We start from the raw sequence: 23,061 nt of genomic DNA on the forward strand, positions 1-23,061 counted from the left end.
AAATCTGAAAATTTTGACTAGTCCTGCAGGTCTAGTACCTTGGAACATCCCCTCGACCTGACTGCAACCCACTTGACCTCCGTCTCTGCAAACGGAGCAAAAGTGACAAGATAACATGATTTAAAGGCATTTTTATTGCTCATTCCCTTTGTGAGCAATAAAAATGCCTTTAAATCTTGTTATCTTGTCACTTTTGCTCCGTTTTCAAAGACCGGGACAAAAGTTAGTTTATCTTCCTACTCGCCAGAAAGGGCGAGTAGGACCTAAAAATAGCTCGTCCTCAGCAATTCTCCCTCGCAAATGCGAGCGGGCGAGTGGATTTGTCGAGCCCTGAGAGATTATATGTCATAGTAAATAAAATACAGAACTAAGCCTTTTTACATTTTAGTGGCATCAGTATTACAGTGTTGTATAACAGGAAAGGGGCAGTGCGATGGTTGTAGTGTTATGGTCGTTCTGCACTTGCCACATCACAACCCCATTTGTCCGATTGGGGTGGGCCGGCGCTGGTAAACTACCCTACGCAGGAGACGGAGTTTTTGCCGAACTCGGCTCTCGATGAACAGCGGAAAAAAGTCTGTAAGATCCGCCAGCGGCGCAGAGTTTACCGCCCACCCGTAACAGATATAACTGGTTCATATTTGGTATAGCTGGAATCCTAAGTAAAAATCCTAACTCATGGTAAAGTCACATTTTACATTACAGTTCTGAAAATGCCACTTTTAGAAATTGAATTGATGGCCTTTAGTCTGTTAAATTGGTTTAACAGCATTTGAATGTGACGGCTAGGACACCTCTTTTTCTTAGTACTTTTAGAAAGATGGCATTTTTTTACCTTAAGAGGAGTACCACCATTGGACCAGAAAGTGGTTCTAATGGAGAATGGGGAAAGAAAGGAAGTCAAAAGGAAGTTGTTCCTTTTTTAGAAGACCCCTCACTCACCAACCTGGTTGGTGACATGCTTCATATGTTTATACATATTTAGGTCTAGGGGACCAGGAGTACCTCCCTCCACATCGTGGAAAACCCCTTACTCCCTCCTTGTGTTTCTTATACATTTTTTTACCTTAGCCACTTGCTGCCAGCAGCCTGTCTCTTGTTACCTGACTGGGTGTAGTTGACAGTTGGAATTTTTTTTATGCCTCCTAGAAAGTCGTACACAATGGGAGCTTAGGTGTGTCTCAATGGGCCATCTCTGGCAGGATGGGTTGGAGGTGCTGGGCACAGCCTCACACCTGAATAGACTGTGTTCTATCCACACACTAATGGCTGCATACCCCCCTGTTGTGAGTCTGTAGCGAGGGCAGGAAGGGAGGACCTCTGTGCTCTTCAAAGACATGTCTTTAATGTCTCCCCCACTTTAAAGACATCCCTGGGTATAAGTACTTGAGCCCACACACCACTACTTCAGTACACTTCTGGACCTATGGACCTATGGATACTCTACCAGGAAGGACTGCTGTGCTGCTGAAGGACTGCCATTCTGTTGAAGTTTACTCCGCTGGACTTCTGCTTTGCTGCCCTCCTGTCTAGGTAGGAAGTACTGAAAACCTGCATCACTTGACCCCAGAACCCAGAGTTGGTCCCAGGGATAGTTGGCTGGTCTCCTGATCTAAAGGCTTTGGAACATTACAGGCTTCCAGCCTCTGCACCTGGACGGTGCCGTCTGAGTCTACCCTGCCAGGTGATGCCACCCCAGGGCCTGGACCTTTGGAAAGGGGCCGAAGGTGCTTGCCAGCAGAACAAATGCTTCTTCTCTGCTGAGCAAAGCATCCCAGAGCAGAACCAATGCATCTGAGTGGCGCATCCCAGAGCAGAATCATCCCACTGCTGCAACGTGGATTAAACCCACCGCAAAAGACTCTCATCGCCACCACCTCCCGCATCTTGGTGCCGCCACATCGCCTCTAGAGCCGTCGCTGCATGCCGGTATTCCCAGCTCAAGCTCCATGCATCGCTTATTGACTGCAGCCTCAACAATCCTACGGAAACTCCACATCAGATGCAAAAAGAACAATTGATGGACAGAATGGAGAACAATGTCATACATTCACCTCAGTACAGAGATCTGGGCCTAAATCCACCGTTTTGTTGCTCCCCATACCATTCCTGTTTGAACCCAGCTATAGGCAAATCAGTCTTGACCCTGCTCCCTATGGGAACAGTCCAGCCTGAACTTCCAGGCCAGGTCCTCCCTGGACTGAAAACAAGCCTCCGAGGACTGGTTTCAGGGTTTCACCCCACATCAGCCTGGCTTGCTTGACTTCAGTGGCATGTAAAGCACGGGACCCATCCCACTCGGGGTGACAAATGCAAAAAGATCAATTGATGGACATCCACATCAGACCTTCATTGTTCAGCGGAATTGACACATTGCCTCTGCTGCGCCTCACATCCACGACACTGCACTTCACATCGGAAGCCCTGTCCACAGGATCTTCGACATTGACTCAACTGGAACTTGCACCACAGCCTCGCTGCATCTCAGAACCAATGCATCGCTTCTGCTGTGCAATGCAGGTTCGATGGTGATCAACGCAATGCTCCGTAACCAGGATTTGAAGTACTCTGTTCAGCGGGCCTAACTGGGTGGCTGTAGCTGGCCCGATCTCCATCATTGGCGTGAATTTGTGACTTTGTCTTGGTCCAGCACAGCCAGATATCTCCAATAGCTCTTTGCTTTTTGGTGCCTTTTTTCATCATACACTTTAAAAATCAATATTTCAGGTCCTACTAATTTTTTACTTGTTTTATTTATTAAAGTCAGAACTATTTTTCTAACTTGACGTGGGATCCTCTTGTGTGTTTTCACTGTTCTGCTCTTTGAAGTGTTGCACAATACTTTATACACTACTTCTAAGTTAAGCCTGACTGTTCTGTGCCAAGCAATGAGAGGGTGAGCACAGGTTAATTTTGGGTTTGCCTGCACCTTACCCTAACTAGGACTGTGGTTGCTGCTTGACCAGGGCTTACACACCAGTCGCCCAAAAACCCAATTTCTAACAGTGGGATTATGTACCGAATGAGAAGAAACATAACAAAATGTTGAAAGGTCAGGTTAAAAAGACCATAAACCATTGGCTGGGTGCAAGGTTGAGTTTACAGAAAAAAGCATGGTGGACGAGGTTACAGAAACAGTGGGGGATTTTATTTTGATTACTGATGACTTGGACACAAGGAAAATAAAAGGATGACAAAAAGAAAGAAATGGGAGAGAAAGAGAGGGATTCTGAGGAAGATGAGTTTATAAGTGATTTGTTGATTGAGAAACTGCCACAGTATAATGAGGCTTGTTTAAAAGCGCAATTGGTAGAGAAAGATGTGGGAGAGACAAGCGTAGGGATAGATGATATGAAGCAGGACATACCTCATTTACCCCAGTTGCCTTGGCTGAGCTCGATATTTTAAGACGAAAACATTTTATTAGAAGCAATTATAAATGGTACAATCGGCTCAGAGTTGACAATATTGTATAATGAAGAATTGAAATATTTGAGTTTGGAAGTGGCAGAGCGTGCCAGTGATGCTTTTGAGAAACATGAGGATTTAACCAAAGAGCATAATGTGAATTTAGCAGTATGAAGTGTGCCAATGATACCATTGAGAACACATCTAAAAGAACTAATAAATACAGTAAGAGATTGGAAAGATGCGAAGAAATATAAAAACAAATGGACTCCGAATTGGAAAAACTTACAAAGGAAAAACATAGAAAGCGGGGAAGCTGATAAAAGTGTTTCAAAGTCAGGAACAGATGATGCAAATGAATTTGCTTTGAGAAGTGCATAGAGGAGAGTATGAGCCATGGATGAGAGCTGATATTTTCAACATCACAACAAATTTCCGTAACCTTAGAAGGAACTAGAAAAGTGGTACACAGAGTTAAAGACTATTGTAAATATGTTATTTTAAATAGTTGTCTCAGAAGATTTGTGAAATGGGTGTAAGTTGGTTGTAAACTGGCCAATTGAAGAGCCACAGAGCGAGGCTCCTGAAAATAATGCGTCCAAAGTTGTTATGTAAGAGTATGAAGAGTTGATTATTTAAACAAGGGTTTCTCAAAAGCAGGTCAATTGGTAAAAAAAATGGGGGCAAGACAAGATCCAGAGGAGTTAGTACATGTATATAACAAGAGATCAATGCAGATTTACACAATTTAGCAGCTGAACACTAGGCGAAAGACATCATGTCTGCTTATGTGTCTGCCTTTCTTTTAACGTTGCATCCAGAGGTTACTGCACATATCCAGGAATGTGTGATGTGCTGGCAGACATTTCTTGATGAGATTTTGTTATACGCAAAGTACTGTATTGATTTGATGCTAAGCATAAACATATCAAAGTGGTTCTCATCCGTTGGATTCTTGTTTGGTGCTGGTGAAAATTTGGAAATGCAGAGAGTTGGTGTGCAGAGTAATGATGTTCAATATGTGAAAGGTGGAAAGGTCAATTCTCCGGGTATAGGTTTTGCTAACAATGTAAATTCTTCAAATACTAATAATGCAAAGAATAAACCATGCTCCCTGCCATGCTTGCAGAACTGAGAAACAGGAACTTTAATGGGATGTCACAGGCAATTGTCCTAGCCCTACTGGCCTCTGTGCCGAACATGCAGAATCAAAGGCAGTTAGATTGAAACATGCCTTCAGTCCCGAAGGCCTCACATCCCAATTCACAAGAGAATGTCACATTCTCAACAAATCTAAGATTTCAACAAAATCCTTCAGTGATTAATGATTTTTCACCATTTGCATCTACACTTGGACTTTCCAGTGGACTGAATCAGACTCAATGACTATGGCTGAAACAGGAGAAGGGTTGCATGCTTGGTGCAGTCTTACAGGTAGACAAGAATGGCCCTTTTCTGGATGAAAAAGAAAATGGCCATACAGCATCACTTTTAATCTATAAAGGTGTTACCCATCCCACAGTCAGACTGCTCCCAACCTTCCCCTCTTGGGAAAAGAAGTCCAAGTTGTGTGCATTTCTAATAAATAACTAACTAATAAGCTGTCAGCAAAATGTTTCTGTACAAATTGGGTTGATAATGATAGACCACAAATTTATAATTAGTGAAATTCGTCCAGTTATTTTGAGTGAGTGACCTTCTTTGTAAAATGAATTGTGTAATGTGGTGTACATTGGATAGTGTTGGTATTCAAACACAAGATGAAGATTCTATATTACATTCGGAAGACTTGGGAGTTCATTTGTTTCCATTCTTTACAAAAGAAGATTTACCTCCAGATTTAAAATTACACAGTAAATTAAGAGGCTTGGAATTTTACCTGGAAAAAAACTGGATTGATTGAAAGTAGAGAGCCAGTAAACATCACTGTAAAACCGAATGCAATGTATCCTCAGTACAACCTTACACATGAAGTAGAGGAGGGGATTTGAACTGTCATTGCTAATATGATTGAGCAGAGGTTTCTAAAAGAAGTGCTAAGGAGCCCATGTAGAGCTCCAATCATGGAATAAAAAAAAGTGGAAAATGGAAGATCCTACAGGACGTGGGAAAAAAGTATATTATTGTTGTCCCATGTTGAATTATTTTCATTGTAGAACATGAAAGCTCCAAACCTATTCTCTTACATTTGGGTGAAGAGTCACAATTATTAATTTTATAATTGTGTTTTGTAAAATTACATTTTTGTATGCTACAATTTCATGAACGTTTATTGGTTGTTGTCATCATTATCTCATCATGAACCATGTCAATAATGTGTTCTCTCTGTCTGAAAACTTATAATGTATTGTTTGGGGGAAATTTGCTGGAATTTGTTTACCTTTTTTCAAAAGGCAGACTACATGTCAGTCCTCTTACTGATTTATACTTAAGAACTTTCCTTTGATTTTAACTAAGCAGATTCTGTCAGTTTTGCTGATATTATAGAAGAACAACTGCTGTGTTGGTCTATCTATTGAGTTTACATCTAGTTAGTTCTGATTCTGGCATTTGATATACTGTAGAGATTACCTTTATGTGATTCTCTTGCAAATATTGTGATGATTATTTCTCTGAACCATGTGTTTGCCTTCTGCAATTATTTGAAAGCTTTAATATGGCATTGTAGCTCCAAAGTCAAGGTCCTTTTCACAAGGGAGCGGTCCTTTAGTGGCCAGTATAGCCTTCTACGGTGGGCTATAAGGTTATTACAACATTTACTGGATGAGAGCATAATGTGTTAATTAATAAAACAAACGCGCAACGGATACAGAGGGGGTTAAGACAGTCTTACGCGGCTCCAAAACCTTCGTTTCTCAGCTGTTGCTGTGAATGTTCAACAATTAACAGCGGCATGCAGGCTCACCATGGTTAACTGTTGAACATTCACAGCAATAGCTGTAAAAGCCCCTGGTTCTCCCTGGGCTCGGCTAAACTGCTTTTCATCATACAGATGAGCCAGGAAGATGCAGATGCTGAGCAGAAATCTCACCCTCTCCTTCCAAGGCGCCAGTGACACTGTGATCTACAGATGAGGGAAGGGGGAAGGCTCCTGTGTGCCCTGCCACAAAGGCTCTTGCTTTTGCTTTCCTCTGCCCAAAACATATATTTTGGAGAGGCAGTACAAAGAGTGGGGAAGAGGCTGTGTATTAGGACATTGTAATATTGAGAGCATCAGACCTGTATCAGATTTTATCGGCTGGTGTCTTGCAAATGTTTCATCGAAATTCTAGTTCTTGGGTCGCCGTCCAGTGGAGTTCACAAGACACTGACCCTCTGTATCATCCCTTTAGAAAATTTATACATAATACACACCAGCACATTGATGCCGTGTTGCTTCCATTTCTCAGCAGTCGCACGCTGCATCTGCTTGAACTGTTGCTCAGAAAGCATGTCTTCTATAAATCTAAGAGTGTGGTTGACTGATTTATGAAGGGTGGTCAGAATTATGTACAAGAACTTTAACATTCCGATTGTGAAACATATTGTTTTGATTCACAAGTGTCATGGGCTGTAAATGAAAAGATGGGGCTTATGAAGAAGCGGGTTAGGTTGTTAGGGTCCCTTCTCTGAGACTGTGGGCGCACTCCATATTAACAGAGACCCTTTCCAGCAAGGCATCATGGTTCTTGGTGAACCAAAAAAGTCGATTTATTCATAACCATGGTTGCTTTACAATGGCTTCCAGAGAGCAAGCGTTCCTTTTGTTTTGTAAGTTCAGGACGCTTATTTGGAAGATGGTATGAAGTGTGATTTTCATCTGAAGCAAAAGCATTTATTTACTTCTTTTCAAGGTATTCTTGGATGACCAGGTGGTGCAGCGTGGCTGCCACCCATGAAGGAGCAAAAAGAAGCTGTAGGTAAGGATTCCCGTAACCCTACGTTTCCTTTTCCCCTGTTTCTCCTTTCTCTATTCCGTCTCTTGATCTGTTTTTTTATCTCTTCAACTTCCACATTTGATTCTCTCTGCATTATTCTTGTTTCTATCAAACTTCTGCTAATAGCCAAATAGAGCCACATTCCTCCTTGAACATGTTGGGGAACTAGTGCAGGTCCAATTCCTTTTTAGGTCTGTTTTGCCCAGCAGCTCCTAAACAATCAGATCATCCCCTCCTCTACACCACATGATTGTATTCTCCCTCTGTTTGATCTTTGTACATCTTTTCTCACTGGATCTTATTTCGACCTCTTTACGTCCTCCCATTCTGTCTTGTCTGCCACTTCAGGGGTGATACTGGGTCCCTGTGGTGAGAAGGAAAGATATTCTTTTTTTATTTTTGCTCTGTTCATTTTGTGTTTGTTTTTTGTTGTCCCTTTTTGGTTTCCTTTACTTTGATTTTGTTCCCGCTGTTCAGCAGTTGCAGTACCTAGATCCTGTCGGAAGAGTGTGAGGAGTTCTGGACCACCAAGTAAGTCCTTATGTTCCTCATAGTTTGAAATGGTGAATTCTACTCAGCTAACTGGACATGGCCTGTCTCTACGGTGGCATTTAAAGTAACCCTGGGCATAGTTTGCGAAGTAGCACTATGCGAGCTACGCATAACACTATGGGAACTGCGTGGTTGCCTGTTCACAATGATTACACAGTGTCGGATGCTTGCATTTGAGACGGCATCTTGCATAGTGCAAGCGGTTGTTTTCTGCGTCTCGAGTAGATTTTTACTCGAGCTGCAGCTTTCTCAACATAGACTGGTAGTTTCTCATCGTGAGCGGTCACGAGCATACGCGACCACGCGCAATGAGAAACCTGACCTCCCCGCGTTGAGAATCTCGCCGGGAGGTTTATTTTCCGCGCTCGCGATCGGCAACTTGATGTTGCTGATCGCGAACAAGAAAAAAGTCTCACCGGGATGTCATTTTGCGCGGTCGTCAACTTGACGTTGAGGACCGCGAGCAAGCAAAAAATGACCGATGGACTACGCCGATACAATGTTTGCACTGTGCTACGTGCAACTCGCGTGGTGCGAAGTAGCGAAAACTAATTTAAAGCAGTGATTACATCAAGGCCAATTCCTTTGTTTAATAAAATGTTCTTTCCTAAATCACTGTAAAAACCAATAGATTAACACTATAAGTGGTTAGGGGAGTAAATACCATCTGATAATTCATTAAAAATATTACACATATCTCACTATGATCACAGCCTTTGCCACAGAAAGTGCAAATTGATTGTGTTGGCTGCTACTGAGAATGTGTGTCACAATGTATGTGTAACTTGTTTCTTTCTTAAATATCACTTATTTTACTTTAACAATCTTGAGTTCCAGTGGTTCCAAGAACCCGATCTATACAGTGTACAAGACTTGTTTCACCACTATCAGAAAATCTCTCAAACTGATTTCCTGTCTTGTATTTGTAAATGCTTTCTTTCTGCAAAGTATAAGGTCATAAATATGTTTTCTTTGTGTCCATTTACAATCTCCAACTCTATTCCTACAGGTGACTGAAGCATGAACAAAAAAGTGGTTTAAATTTAGTGAAACACAAAGAAAAGGATTATTTTGAGGAAAGTTAAAACATTCTTGAGCTCTAGAGGAGAAACATATTCTATGTGCCAGGAATCGTGAGGAACTTGGAGTGGAAGAAACTGCTGAATGTGAAAGTTGTCAAATTTCTAATTGAAAATGACCATAAATGTTTACCAGGTGTCCGTTACTGATATTGAGGAGCCTCTGAATTATAAATGGAACACAAGAATAAATTGACAGTCTGCATCTACTAATTGTAAGAATATTTTCACTTAAAGGAAACTTTTCAAGATTGGTCGAACAAAGAACATTGACCACAATTGATGCCCACGCAGTGCACTTGGGAATAATCAGTGTTGTAAATTCTGTCTGATTGTTTATGACAAATGCCTTAGAGACCCAAACCCCTCCCCAACAAAACGGTATTCGTACACGTGATATGATAAAATTGTCAGAAAGACAAATTACCTCAGTTTAAAATAGCAAGCTTAGGTCTCTCTCTCCAGTGATTCAGAGGAGAGGAAGTATTGTTTATAAGAACGTTATTTTAAATGCTCTTTCTCAGATGTCATTACAGCAAATACGCTGGATTATCATTTCCAATATAGAAAGATTTTCCCCACCAACTCTGTCTCTTGATGTGATCTGGGTGGTTTCATAGTGTTCTGGACCTGCAAAGACAATCAAGTGCCTGCCTCGGCCGTTGATCCAAAAAGCATACCCTTTCACAGAAAACCTAAAAGGGGCCACTGTTACACTATTGATAATTCATAAAACCACCCTGCCATGCCCTAATCACCTGTCATTACTTGTATGAACAAATATACTTAACAGGCAAACACTAAACTCCAAAGGTCTTATCAGTGCTTTTGAAACCTAAATTAAATGTGATAAACTGGAATCAGAAAATGAGTCTAATTTAACCTGAGAGAACTAACCCGGGCATTTCGTGGAAAGAATGAATTCATTAGGGGCATCTTAATACATACAAGGGGCTCCTCTATGAAAGTTTATAAGAGAAGTTAGATAGGCTGCCTTTAAGGGTAGGAAAGTGATCTGCAGATAAAAACTATAATTAGTTAACTACATATGTTAAGAAGAGCATCTGCAGTGTATTTTATAAGGTAATGCTGAGTGTAACATAAACGAGTACCAGACTCTAGAATCAGATTCAGTTTTAAGATGGCATGTATCCCAGAACAAACCCAACTAGAAGAAACACACAACTCGAATAAGAGCAATGAATGTGAGAACCACTTGCGTTATCAATCCCACCACACTAAATATGAGAGAACTTACACTGGACAAAAACCTTATCAGTGTCCTGAATGCCAGAAAGGCTTCAGTCACAAAGGCTATCTAATTCAACATTTGAAAATCCACTCTCTGCAAAAACCTTATCATTGCTCTGAGTGTCAAAAAAGCTTCAGTCGGAAAGCTAGTCTCGGTATACACGTGAGAACCCACACTGGAGACAAACCATATCAGTGCTCTGAATGCTGGAAAAGTTTCAGTCAGAAATCTGGTCTCACTAGCCATGAAAGAATCCACACTGGACAGAAACCATATCAATGCCCTGAGTGTGAAAAAAGCTTCAGTTATGAAAACAGTCTCACTCGACACAAGAGAATCCACACTGGGCAGAAACCTTATCAGTGTTCTGAATGCCAGAAAGAGTTCCGTTACCAAAACTCTCTCATTTTACATTTAAGAATCCACACTGGACAAAAACCTTATCAATGCAATAAATGTCAGACCAGATTCAGTCAGCGAGAACATTTAATTCAACATGAGAGAATCCATACTGGACACAAACCGTATCAGTGCTCTGAACGCCAGAAAAGCTTCATTTCAAAACGAACTCTCACTATACATGAGAGAACTCACACTGGGCTAAAACCTTATCAGTGCTCTGAGTGCTGGAAAAGCTTCAGTCAGAAATATGCTCTTGTTCGTCATGAGAGAACACACACTGGACTAAAACCGTATCAGTGCTCTGAATGCCAAAAAAGCTTTCGTGTGAGAGATTGTTTAATTCAACATGAGAGAATCCATACTGGACACAAACCTTATCAATGCTCTGAATGCTGCAAAAGCTTCAGCCAGGCAGGCAATCTCACTCAACATAAGAGAACACACACTGGACACAAACCTTATCAGTGCTCGGAATGCCGGAAAGGCTTCGGTCAGAAATCTGATCTTGTTGATCATGAGAGAACTCACACTGGACTAAAACCTTATCAGTGTTCTGAATGCGGGAAAAGCTTCAGTAAGAAAGGCAATCTCACTCAACATAAAAGAAAACACACTGGATAAAAACATTATCAGTGCTCTGAAGATTGGAAAAGCTTCAGGCAGAAAACTGGTCTCGCTCAACATGAGAGAACTTATGCTAGACAAACCTTGCCATTGCTCTCAATGCCCGGTTCTAATTGTCAGTTGGAGATTCAGTTTGATTCAACTTGAGAGAACCCACAATGAGGGACAAGTATCAGTGCTCTCAATGTAACAAATAGATTAGTTGTAAATGTAACGTTTATAAATGAAAGAGACAATGTGGGTGAATAAAAGGTGCTCCCTGTCAACCCTGGGGAGGAGGTTCGCATTGGCAAAACCTTCACATGAACCAGCGATAAAGACCTCAATCTTTTGATTGTCCTACAAGCTGTGTACTGAGAAAAGCACACAGCAAGGAATGGAAATGCTTGAATTAACCTAATTCCTTAGTAATTATTTGTGGCCCTCATTCCATTCAGTGTTTATTTCTCCCTGAGTTTTAATAAGCCATGCCCCCAACCCTCAAGGTAGAGTCTGAACTTTGAGGCTACAGTCCTATTATCTGCAATGCAAGTAGCAAACTGTTTCCTGCCTTAATGAGCCTGACCAGGGAGCTGCAGCAGGAGTCCCTTTGTTGTTGGCCTCTTTGAGACCAAAGTCTGTTAATTTCAGTGCCACTTAGGTCTGTTTATTGAGAAAAAGTAAAGGTGATGGAAGGACTGGTATTTAAAATCAGCAAAATACCACCACATAATTCTCTAATCTTTGTACCATTAAACACAAATCCAACCATATGCAAAGCATTCTTGGCCCCACCCTAGACAGTTCTAATCACTTCTGTTCTGTGGGGACACATCCTAGTATTACAAAGATTCACTTTAGTGCCTCTTTCCAGGTCCTTTTCGCTTCAAATCGAACCTGCTTTCCATATGTTGAGGAAACTTTTATGAGTTGTAGAATTACATCAGATACAGCCAAGAGATCTCACAAATAATCTGTGTTGTGCATTTATAGTACTACTAATGTTCTGGAAAATGCTATTCACAAACCTATGTGCGGATGTTTTGCCTCTCCTATCTTATTCTGTGCTGAGTTGTCTGCCCTGACTGCAGAGTTTCTGCACACTTTAGTAGAGATTGTGGGAGGGATAGAACGGAGTGGCTGTAAAATAGGAAATACTTTTGAATAAAGTAGATGGGCTAAGGGAGGAGAAAAGATGACTTTAGAGAGGGGTTTAGGGAATGACAGGCACTCGCCCACAAAGGAGTATGCCCATTGCTATTTAAAAACCACACTTCTAAGTTTACTACATACATAATGTACCTAAAACAGTTGTAAATGTACTCCACCTCAGAGCTGAAGTAAGTCAACATCACACATTGCCATTGCATGGAACTGCTACACTCTCCGTAAGTAATACCGGCGGTAGGGACGTAAAATTAAAACCCAATAGGAAATAATGTTAAATTAAATATTTTAAACTCGTTACAAATCTATAAATACATGTAATTTATGGCAAAAGAATATGTAAGAGGAAAACATTTTATTATTGTAAACGTTTTTAATTTAAACACTAATATAACATTCCTTTTTATTAAAGTATAATTATAATTGTTATAATTAATTATCTACATTGCATTTATTAATTATTAATACATATTAAAAATGTTACTTTAGGTGGATAACTGAATTTAAGCTTAAGAAAAACCTACCATTTATAATATATTCATTTTGGGTGGAGCTTACCTGTGTAAAAAAAAAATAGGGATTATTTAAAAAGTTTATGAATGTTGAAAAAATGAAATATGTTTAAGTTCAATATTAATGTTAATTTTATATGCCTTAAATATAGAACAAAACAAAAAATACTACAACACAATTAACTGATATTTCAATTAAATATTTAATTGATGTTACATGTGTTTAAAAAAAATGTTTTAAGATCTGTTTAGGTTAATCCCACCTAGGTAACATCATTATATTTTCGTATTATGTACTTAGAAATACAAATTTGCCTTACACACCTCTGTTTACACAGCCTTAAAAAAGTTATCTGTAGAATTAATTGAAATTATATTTTTAATAGTTACAATATTTTTAAATTAAAAGGTTAACATATTCTATCATGCGGACGACGCGGTTCTAATGTTCCGCACCCAAGTAGGCTTACAGAGTGTCTTGGATAGTTTTACTAAGTTTATGGGTCGCATGGATCTCAGGGTAAACATCTCAAATAGATTTATAATGAAGTGTGACTGTGGTAGTCAAAGGTATAGGGATATGTTTGTGGGAGGCCAGAAAATAGGGCACACAATAAAATTGCATATCTTATGATACTTTTTGACCGTAGTGATTCATGGACACCGGCTATACTGGCAACAGAATTTGCATTTTCAAGATCAACAATGACTCTTGGTAATTTCTCAAGAAAGTTAGGCAGAAGACTGCCAGTGGAGCTCATACAGATATACAAAGCAAAATGTATATCCACCGCCATGTACGGAGCAGGGATGTGGGGTTTTGCTGACAGGAATCCACTGCAAACTGTGGAAAATGCTTTCTTAAGATACATTATAGCCGTCCCGAGCAGGCTATCTTCTTATGTCTGCCACACTGAGTTGGGCTTACCATATATTTCCAATCTAGTTCAAATAGAGCCTATTCTCCAATGGCACCGGATTTGGACAAAAACTGAGACAAAGTTAAACCAGGATATTTTAGCAGACAGTACGAAACTGGAAGGAGCTCTAATGGTTCCCTGGTTGAGGTTTGTCAAAAATGTGATATCCGACCCCGGTCACTCAGAATATTTTAATGACCCAAACACCATGCAGTCGATTACCAGAAAGGATTTAAAAAAAGAGGGTATTTTACTCCTGAACTCCATAAGAATGTCAACATAGATTTTGAAGCCTACTGTCCAGCTTAATCAGTCGATTTTAAATACTTTTAGTATATAACCTTATTTAACAGTTGTACCTGGTGGCTAAGATAGGTTTTTGTTTACTAGATTTAGGTGTGGGATCTTCCACAGGCTTGTGAGCTTTCCTAAAATGAGCGATTGGACTCGAGTATTGGACTTGTGTCCTTGTGACACTCTTTCTGAACAATCTACTATACATGTCCTTCTAGTCTGTAGTTTTTATAGTACATTAAGGAAAGCTTGGATTGTATCAATTTTAAAGGAGTTGGGGATGAGAGAGTGCTGCCCCGTGCTTCTTGTGTTAAAGCTTTTGGACGATGTACATAGAGTCTGGGGGATAGGAATGTTCTTAAACAAAGTACTCAGCCACAGGAAATCTATGTATTGAAATTATTTAGGTCATAATGATTGCTTTGGCATATTAATATTTGTTATATTGAACTTTTATATTGTATTGCGTAAAATATTCTTCTCACTATTATCATGTGAAATGAAATAATTGTTTTTATGTGCTTTTATGATTGTCTGAAAAAGCAATCGAATAAAGTTCTTTGACTTGACTATCATGAAATAACTAATTTTAAAATATATGTAATTGTTTTACATTCATTTGAAGGTATATGTAGTTTTAAATGGCAGATTACATTATTTGAATGTATCTTTATTTCCTATTAGGTTCTATTTTTAAGTCTCTGCCTCCATTTTTTTTCTAAAGGAGGTTTTTGCATTATCAGTTGTTAGCCATGCATGGTAATGCACTTTCTATTGCTGCATTTTAGCTGTAGTAAATTACATTTGTAAATTTGGTCCACTTCTGTTAAAGGGTGTGGAGACATGCACATCTACACATTTGAGTACACTAATGGTGAATAGCTAAAAGTAGCAAAGTTACTCTAAGAACATCATTGCACATACAGATTACTCACAGGTGTAAGATACTTTTGTGAATAGCTCTCCAATGTGTCCAATTCGACCTGAATGTTTCATTTTTGTAGTAACGCTAAAATGGATGTGCATACTTGGGCTGTAATTAGTGCAAATGCGATGATCCTGCTCGAACACCAGAGCTCTTGTCCACTGTGTTTGTTTGACTGATGAGAAGTATCTTGAATTAATTTTCCTGGACTTGCTACATCATTGGGCCTCCTGAGGTACTCTTGTAGCAGCTACTTGATATTACATCAGTAGGATCAGGTGATTTCGTCATGTTGTTAACCACGTTGTCACAATTTGCTTTTACATTTTCCCTTCTGCTTTTACCTGATTTTGTTGTGTTTAACACCGCATTGGCGCTGAAATATAATTTGCTGTTAACTGTTTCTGAGGTCTTAGTCTTCATGTGCATTTTTATACAATGAAAAGTTCTTGTCCTTCGCTGTACAGATAAAAGCCCAAAACTGACATTCCAGCACCTCGATCTGCCTTTATTGGTATTCTACCTTTCCACTTGGATAACTTTATGGGTTCACTCTCTGATCGATCGTTGAACCTCTATAATACACCCTGATGGTTACAAGTTTCATGCTTGAATCGTCAGCGTGAGCTCCAGTACGCTGCTTGTTCTCACACCATGGTACATGCTTTGTCTTGAATCATCAACCTTTAACCTTCTCCTTAATTTGAAAGCTTTGAAGACTTCGCAGCTGTTTTTACTGCCTGAAGTTTGACGCATTTTGATGAACATAGATTCAGGTTCTACTTGATGAGCATTGGTAGGCATTTTGCACTTCAAACCAATTCTGTGTTGCTTGTCACCTCCTGAGACTGATTCAGCCCAAAATCTTGCATTGAATTCCAGTGTTAATCATCACCAGAGACTAAACTTACCAATACCCCCTCGAGCATGGCTAGCAAAGTCAACTACTATTTTGTGTGGCTCATCAACATTGATACAGTGGATTGACTTTAAAAAAAAATGAAATTATCTACCTTTTTGGTGTTGAATACATGACTGAGTGTTGTTTGTTTTCCTTAGGACAGTTGTTTTGGCTATTAATTGGTACTTAAACCTCAGACCTGCTTTTGATTTTGCTCCTGAGTTATTCATAAATGTTCTTGTTTATCTAAACTTGGTTTGAATCTTGAAGTTCCTTGTGCTTTTACTGCACTGTATTGAATTTTGTGACTTCCACTGATTTGCTGTACTTTTGAGCGGGCCTTAGGCCTTACTGCTCATGCCACATTACCAAAAGCGAGCTAAGGACACTTTGGTGGAAGACCCAATTTACCTCTGCTAACTGAAGTTTGGGAAATGCAAAGCAGGCTGATTCCAGGAAGCAGACCACCTAGCTTAAAAGTGTACTGTCTTAGAAGGATTCTGCACTGACTGTAGATGCAAAAAGTAACAAGCATTGGTAAATGCATCAGGTTTGGCCTATGGCAGTAATAATAAGATACGAGGTATAGGAGCAGTGTATGAGTGCAGGGAGAATGGTATGAGTGTGTTCTGTGCAGGGTGAGTGGTGCATGAATGAAGCTAGGTAAGTGTTTGAGCGCAGGGTGAAAGTGCCTCAATGCATGGTAATTGATGTGTGTTCAGTGCAAAATTAGATTTGTGTGAGTGTACAGGGCAAGCGATGTTACCCTGTACACGGTAATAGGTGTGTGAGTATAGGGTGAGCAGTACGTCAATAGTACAAGTACAGGATGAGCGGTTTGAGTTCAGGGCGAGTGTTGTGAGTGGAGGGTGAGAGCAATGTGAGTGAGGGATGTCAATGATGTGTGGGTGCAGAGTCAGCAATGTGTGAGTGGTGTGTGAGCAGTATCTTACTGCCAGCACAATGCCAGGGTGACCATGCAGAGTTAATGGTTTGTGAATGGTGTCTAAGAGTAGGTGAAACAAATGTAAGTGTTGTAAAGACTTGTCAGCAGCGCAACCAAAAAACGATCCAGCATTTAAAATGCGTTTTATGAATGTGGAATCAACATGTGAACAATCACTAAAGGTTACTGAATCACAAAGGAGGCAAAGCCATGCTGTGTCCTAATATGAAGCTAGGAAAACCTACTGCTTGCAGAAAGTGTGAGGCACTAATATCGTAATTAGATATTAAAACGCAGGGTCATAAAGTGAGGCAAAGACATGCTCCTTAATAAAAGAGAACCGGTATGCTAGACAATTGTAAAGTATATGACACGCTGATATCGTCATTAAAGTGGAAACAAAAATTAACTCGACTAACTGTTAAACAGAAACCCATGAATATCTGAAAAATACACTGACGCGCTAATATAGTGAATGGGTATTGAGACACAGGGCCTTAACGTGAGGCAAATACATGTTTGTTAACAAAAGCGGACTGGTATGTTAGCCACTCGGAAAATGCATGATACGCTAGTGTCTTCAACAAAGTGGAAACAAAACTTAAAGCAACTGAAGGTTAAACAAACAAATGAATGAAAACCACAAACACAATTAAAAGACTGCTCTAAGTATAAAGGAGACCTTAGGGTATAGGACCTACTGGCATGATAACTAGCTCGAAGTACAGTCTGAAAAGGTGTACCGAGGTCGCACTTGCCGCATTTTCTATTTCCTGGTGTCAAGTCACATGAGCGTCATGTGACAAACGCACTCTATGGAGCTTGACTGCTTGTTCCATACAAAAAAATCACGGCATGACCAAAACCATTTAGCTGGCATTTGCACACTTACGCATGTGCTTCAAGAAAACTGGCTGCCCGACATCCGTGTCAGTGAGCAAAGAGTGTGACTTCAGGCAGCCAAATAAGTTCTAAAGGAAACAAGGATGGTAATTGGTTTTGGCAGTTACAATTGAAATGGCTTTTAAACCTGGAATGTCGGCCCTTGCCTGTCCATTATCAGGAGCCAGCCCCGACCTGCTCATGCATTGCATGTTTTAACGTCACTGGACAGACACAACTGTTAAAACACGCAATGCACGATAAGCGTGGGGGCTGGTGAAAGCAACAATGTTGGGGAAAGGGACTTGATTGAAAGTAATTCTGCTACAGGGATGCAAGGGAGTAGGGCAGACCGAAAAGCACTCTGTGCCTATGATTGCATCAGTCTATAATCGCTCCAATAGCTTTGTAGGGTTCGTGCACGCAAAGAAGTACGAGAAAAGCAGTGGATGAAAACTGTACTAAGGACTTAGGACACTGCTAAGCGAAGCACACAATAGGAACAACAGGAAATAGTATGCTGTAGCCAATCGAAACAGAGGAAAAGTACATAGTTAGCACAACAATCGATTAAAAGCAAGGGGACGGGATGTAAGCCCCTTTTAACATTTATATTGAATGCAATAGATTTCTCAAGCAAAGTGCAATCGAAACCTATTAACGAGCTTGTCGAGTGGATTAAATGCCAAGTCAACATGGCATCAAAAATACACGGATGGTGGTGCACAGCAAAAGTCAAAGTCCATTCATATACAAATCCAAATTGTCGGTAATTAAGAACATCTTTATTTTTCATTGAGGAGAGGAGAAGACAGCCAACTCGTTTTGTGCACAACACATGAACGTCATCAGGGCTGCAAGCAAATACATAAAATCACATAACCAAATTCACATAAACACAGAATACAGTATACATATTGCAAAGACAAATAATCAATTTACAAACATCTAACACTACAATTAATAGGAAGTGTTGCATACTCAATACCAGATTAAAGCTGCATGCTCCTGTCCCCAAAAATGCATAATCCTAAATCATATCTTGCATGACCACAAAGTTGGTGCATTGTAGTGAACAGGATCAAATATACGTCCATGGTGCCCCAGTGTGTGATAATTCATGTGGCATGATTACAATAAGTGCATATGTTCAGGACTTTAAGAGGGCCGGGTCCTGCCAGTGCTCAGCACCAGCAGTTCTAAAAGGTCAGTGCTGAGACGGGTGTCTATCGGGCTCTCCATTTTTGCTTTCATCCTTTGTGGGAAAAATCTCTTAACTCTGCAGCAGTACCACCCTTCACTGCCTCCTGATGTAACTTCAAAGAGACTTGTTGCAGGTATTTCATAATCTCATCATCTCAGACCTGAAACATTTTCAATATTATATACAATAAAGCCATAGTTGCTACTTTTTTTAATCTTATACAACTAACAACCCTTGACAAAGCCAATAGTCCTGGTTTGTTGTTGGTGTAATGTTACTTGTATCACATATATGGATGCAATGACAGAAGGAGCAGAATACCAGTCAGGTGGCACACTATGCTAGGCATAGAATGTTAGCTTATGTGTTTTAAGCCAATGCCTTAATTACATTAGCCACGCCCCTTGGAGAGCCCCCCACCCAAGTTTTATCATCCCACTTGAGTGTGAGGAAGAGAGGCAACACATTTTCCAGACATTTCTGTGATGGAAAGTTCTGGAATCTGGGTGGATCCACAAAATTCCTCCCACCCCGTATTCCCCAAAGTCATCCGATAAAAATGGTACCTGTCTTGTGTGGATAGGCCTAGTGCCCGCACCAGGAAACAGCCTAAAACGCAACGTGGACACACCACATTTTTATAGTGAAAACTGACCCTTTTCTTGCAAAGTGCCTAGCTGTAGATTTTGAATTTCCCTCTCGTGATGCGGTGTTCCCGTCATCCCTGGGTCTGGGCTTTTGACTCTGTTTTAAATAGTTCATGTCCACTTTAGGATGTGGGCGTCATCTTTGGATTGTGGACTATTTATTATTGTTGTATTTTTAAGTTTATAGTTTGTGCATTGGTTTCGTTCATTCTTCTGTTCAAAAGGGAAGAGATATGTAGTATTCTTACATTAAGTTTAATTCCCTATGTTTCTCTGCTCTAGCTGCTCAGCCTGTGTGTGTGTCTTCTGTATGGAATGTTGGAGAGTTGACCTTGAGTAGAATGCCTGGTGACGGGTTGAGGAGTGACAGTTGGTGAGAGGGGCTGAGCAGCTAGCAAGCTGCTCCTGGTAGGGCTATTATTTTACCACCTACAGGCTGCCCTACAGAACGTATATACCTGTTAATGATGACCTACAGGCTGCCCTACAGGACTTATACACCTGTTAATGATGACCTACCTGTTGATAAGGACTTACAGATACTATCTGTATTTAAACCTACTTGGATTACGACTTACCAGCGTGTTACCCCAGGTGGCTCTAAGAATGCAGACATCAACACGGGAATACGCTGAGGACACAGCAGAACATGGGCCATTATCGGTCCAGTAAAGCACTAACGTCCGGTGGCGCATCCAATGGAATTGTTATACAGAGATCAAACACGCATTCTTGTCGGCAGAACAGGCATCGGTGGACAGGCAGAACACAGTCAATCCAGACTGGTCTAAATGACAGGAACCAAGACGCACTCAGATCACGAAGGCGAGGTGTGCCCAGCTGAAGTACCATGCGATCACGATATTGGCGCTCCAAGAGCGTTTTTTCCATCTCCTTGGTGACTGGGACATCCATTGCGTAGCAGAAAAATAATAATCAGGATACCTGCTATTAGGAACAGAATCCGCGGAAGCCCTCCAAAAATGCTTCCAAATACGGAGTGTATTAAGTTGGGAATAATTCCAAAGACTGTCTGAAAGATGCTTAACAGTCCAGAACCTAAGGTCTTAAATAGGTGTACTATACCCGTTGTATCAGACATGTTAAAGATATGGTGTACCATTTCTGTGAAATGGAAAGGGCAGTGTGTTCATATTAGTGCCTGTATCTCAACTGAGGATCTTACAACCTGAAGATCATAAATTTCTCGGGCAGAGGTTAAGGGCACAGTTTTCTGTAAAAGCATGGCTTTCATTCGGCTCAGAGTATCAAACCGAATTAAGGAAACATTCAAAGAAGGCCATAACAGCGCCTCCCTGACTGTGTGGGTTGGTGAAAACAATACTTGCCTACAACAAGTGAACCTGGAGTCCACAGTGACAAGATATGCCATGCCCAGAAGCATCCCACAACAATCTTGATCATTCAGCATCAAGTAATTCCCGTTCGAGAGCAACCTGAATACCGGATTAATCACATGACAGGATACGTTTGCAACTGAGGCCCTCTGAAGCATTATATCCTGGCATATGAGAGATCCACTTATAGAGTTTGTGTAGTTTGTATCGTTTAGAAACACTTCCATGTCCCCACCCCTGCATCGAAATCTATATGGCAATTCCCAAGATTCTTTGATGAATTCCCTACCCATTGCTTCATATCTGCCTGCCTGCTGTTGTTCTAGGCAATACTGAAACTAGAAAGTGGTAACCGGTAATGTTATATGGCCATGGATAAACCAATTTGTGGATGGTGACTCTGCCACAGTAAAAGGTAACTTGTCCAGTTTCTCAATACACAGCATTGTATATTTTGCTACCCTTTGTACCATTGTTATATGTTTTTCAGTTAGATTATATGCAGAGAACAAGGACGTACTGTTGATAAATTGCCAAGGCACATAACCAGCTTGCAGTGATTGCAGCATCCAGCTTAACAACATAATAGAACTTAGTTGAGATTGTCCGTGCTGTAGTATGGATAGATCTTGTTCTAATATATCTACAGCAGAAGATACGTTGCCCAGTGAATTGGTCCTGGATGTTAATGTAGTCAATCCATTGTCAACTACAGCTATTGCCTTTTCTAGGTTAATTCTATCTATTTCACAAAGTCTCTCTGCAGCTTCATGTTGGGAGATTTTCCAGATTTCATTATAGACCACGTATAAGAAACTTTTCTTGTGTGGTTTTCGGGGACCTAATTAAAAATCCCTTACATCCCATCTGAGAGTAAGGATAAGTCCTGTTTCACCTGGGACAGTGTTGAGGTTTTTAGCCAATCGAGGCATAACTTCCCAACACTGTATGATGTCACTATCCCTGGATATTCTCGTTGTACATAGATTTGGTCCGGCTTATGGATTCTAAACCCTTTGGTGGTACTCCTGAATCTTGTTCGACATCTATATGTGTCTGTGGGCCAAACTAACCATCGCGTCCAATTGCGGTCTGATGCATTGTACTGTATGATGTCATCTATTGTATCCCCTCCAAGTGATGTAAAGTTTTGCCACCCCTCAAAGTGCGATGGTGCTGGAATCCAAGGTGTGTTCAAATCCTTGTTCTTGGCTATTCCAAGATAGGAAGTCTGTTGCACAGTGTCATTCAGAAATAGTATCTGCTGTGGCATGAGGCATGCTCTAAATAGTGCTTCTGTTCCCTGAACTTGCCATTCCTTTGAACCCCAGACTGATTTTATGTCCATTGTGTCCTTCCTTAAGTCACAATCCTGTTCAGACCGTTGGGAAATAAAGAAGGCAGAATCAATCTGTTTGGTGTTAGTTCGCATATTTTTGTGTGTAGTTGTAGGTGCAACCTTAGAGTAATATGAGGTCGAGTCAGAAGTGTTAAACCCTGGAAAATTAAAATATTTCTGTGCAAACGTTCTCAAACTAATTTTTGGTGGTGTTGGGCAATGTTCCTATTGGTGGTATGTAAAAACATTTTGTGGGATACTGGATTTGTGTAAAAAGTGATGACCATAATGTTGGTAACAGTACATAGTGTTATAGTCTGATGTGTCTTCTAACATTTCAAATGCTTGAAAATGCAGCTGATTGTTTTAAATGAGCTAACATATTATTTACAATTTCAAAATCCCAATCGTGAGAAAATATACTGAAGGTAATGATATAATTTAGAGAAATTTTAAATACGTGAAGTATTTTTAAAAGTTCAGTGGGATCTAATGCATCATTATCAACCTTGTCCCAAACTATACCATCAGGAATTGGAACAGCTGTAGTGTTCACGAAGGACAGGTCTCTTTGTTCACTATTAGATGATGTATGAGGTTTCAGGACCAAGTTCACATTTGTTACTGCAGAGCGTTCTGGGAGATAGTTTCCGTTCATGAGTATGCAAAAGATCCAGAATAGGAAAAACAATATTCCAGTTATTATCCAGAGCTGTAGCCATGGGGAAACTAGGTAAGTCTTTTTCAGAAAAG

The 23,061-nt window shown here is 40.4% G+C and overlaps 1 pseudogene across 1 annotated transcript in view; it reads left to right on the forward strand.

The window, feature by feature from the left end:
- The window catches only part of LOC144802985 (uncharacterized), a 125,807-nt pseudogene that overhangs the window by 71,288 nt on the left and 31,458 nt on the right, over nt 1-23,061 (forward strand). The window contains exons 2-4 of the transcript XR_013605493.1: nt 7,242-7,307; nt 7,803-7,856; nt 8,887-11,306. The product of XR_013605493.1 is annotated as an uncharacterized LOC144802985 (transcript). The remainder of the gene's footprint in view (nt 1-7,241; nt 7,308-7,802; nt 7,857-8,886; nt 11,307-23,061) is intronic.

The sequence above is a fragment of the Lissotriton helveticus genome, chromosome 1_2 (assembly GCF_964261635.1).
Source record: "Lissotriton helveticus chromosome 1_2, aLisHel1.1, whole genome shotgun sequence".
In the NCBI taxonomy this organism is placed as follows: domain Eukaryota; kingdom Metazoa; phylum Chordata; class Amphibia; order Caudata; family Salamandridae; genus Lissotriton; species Lissotriton helveticus.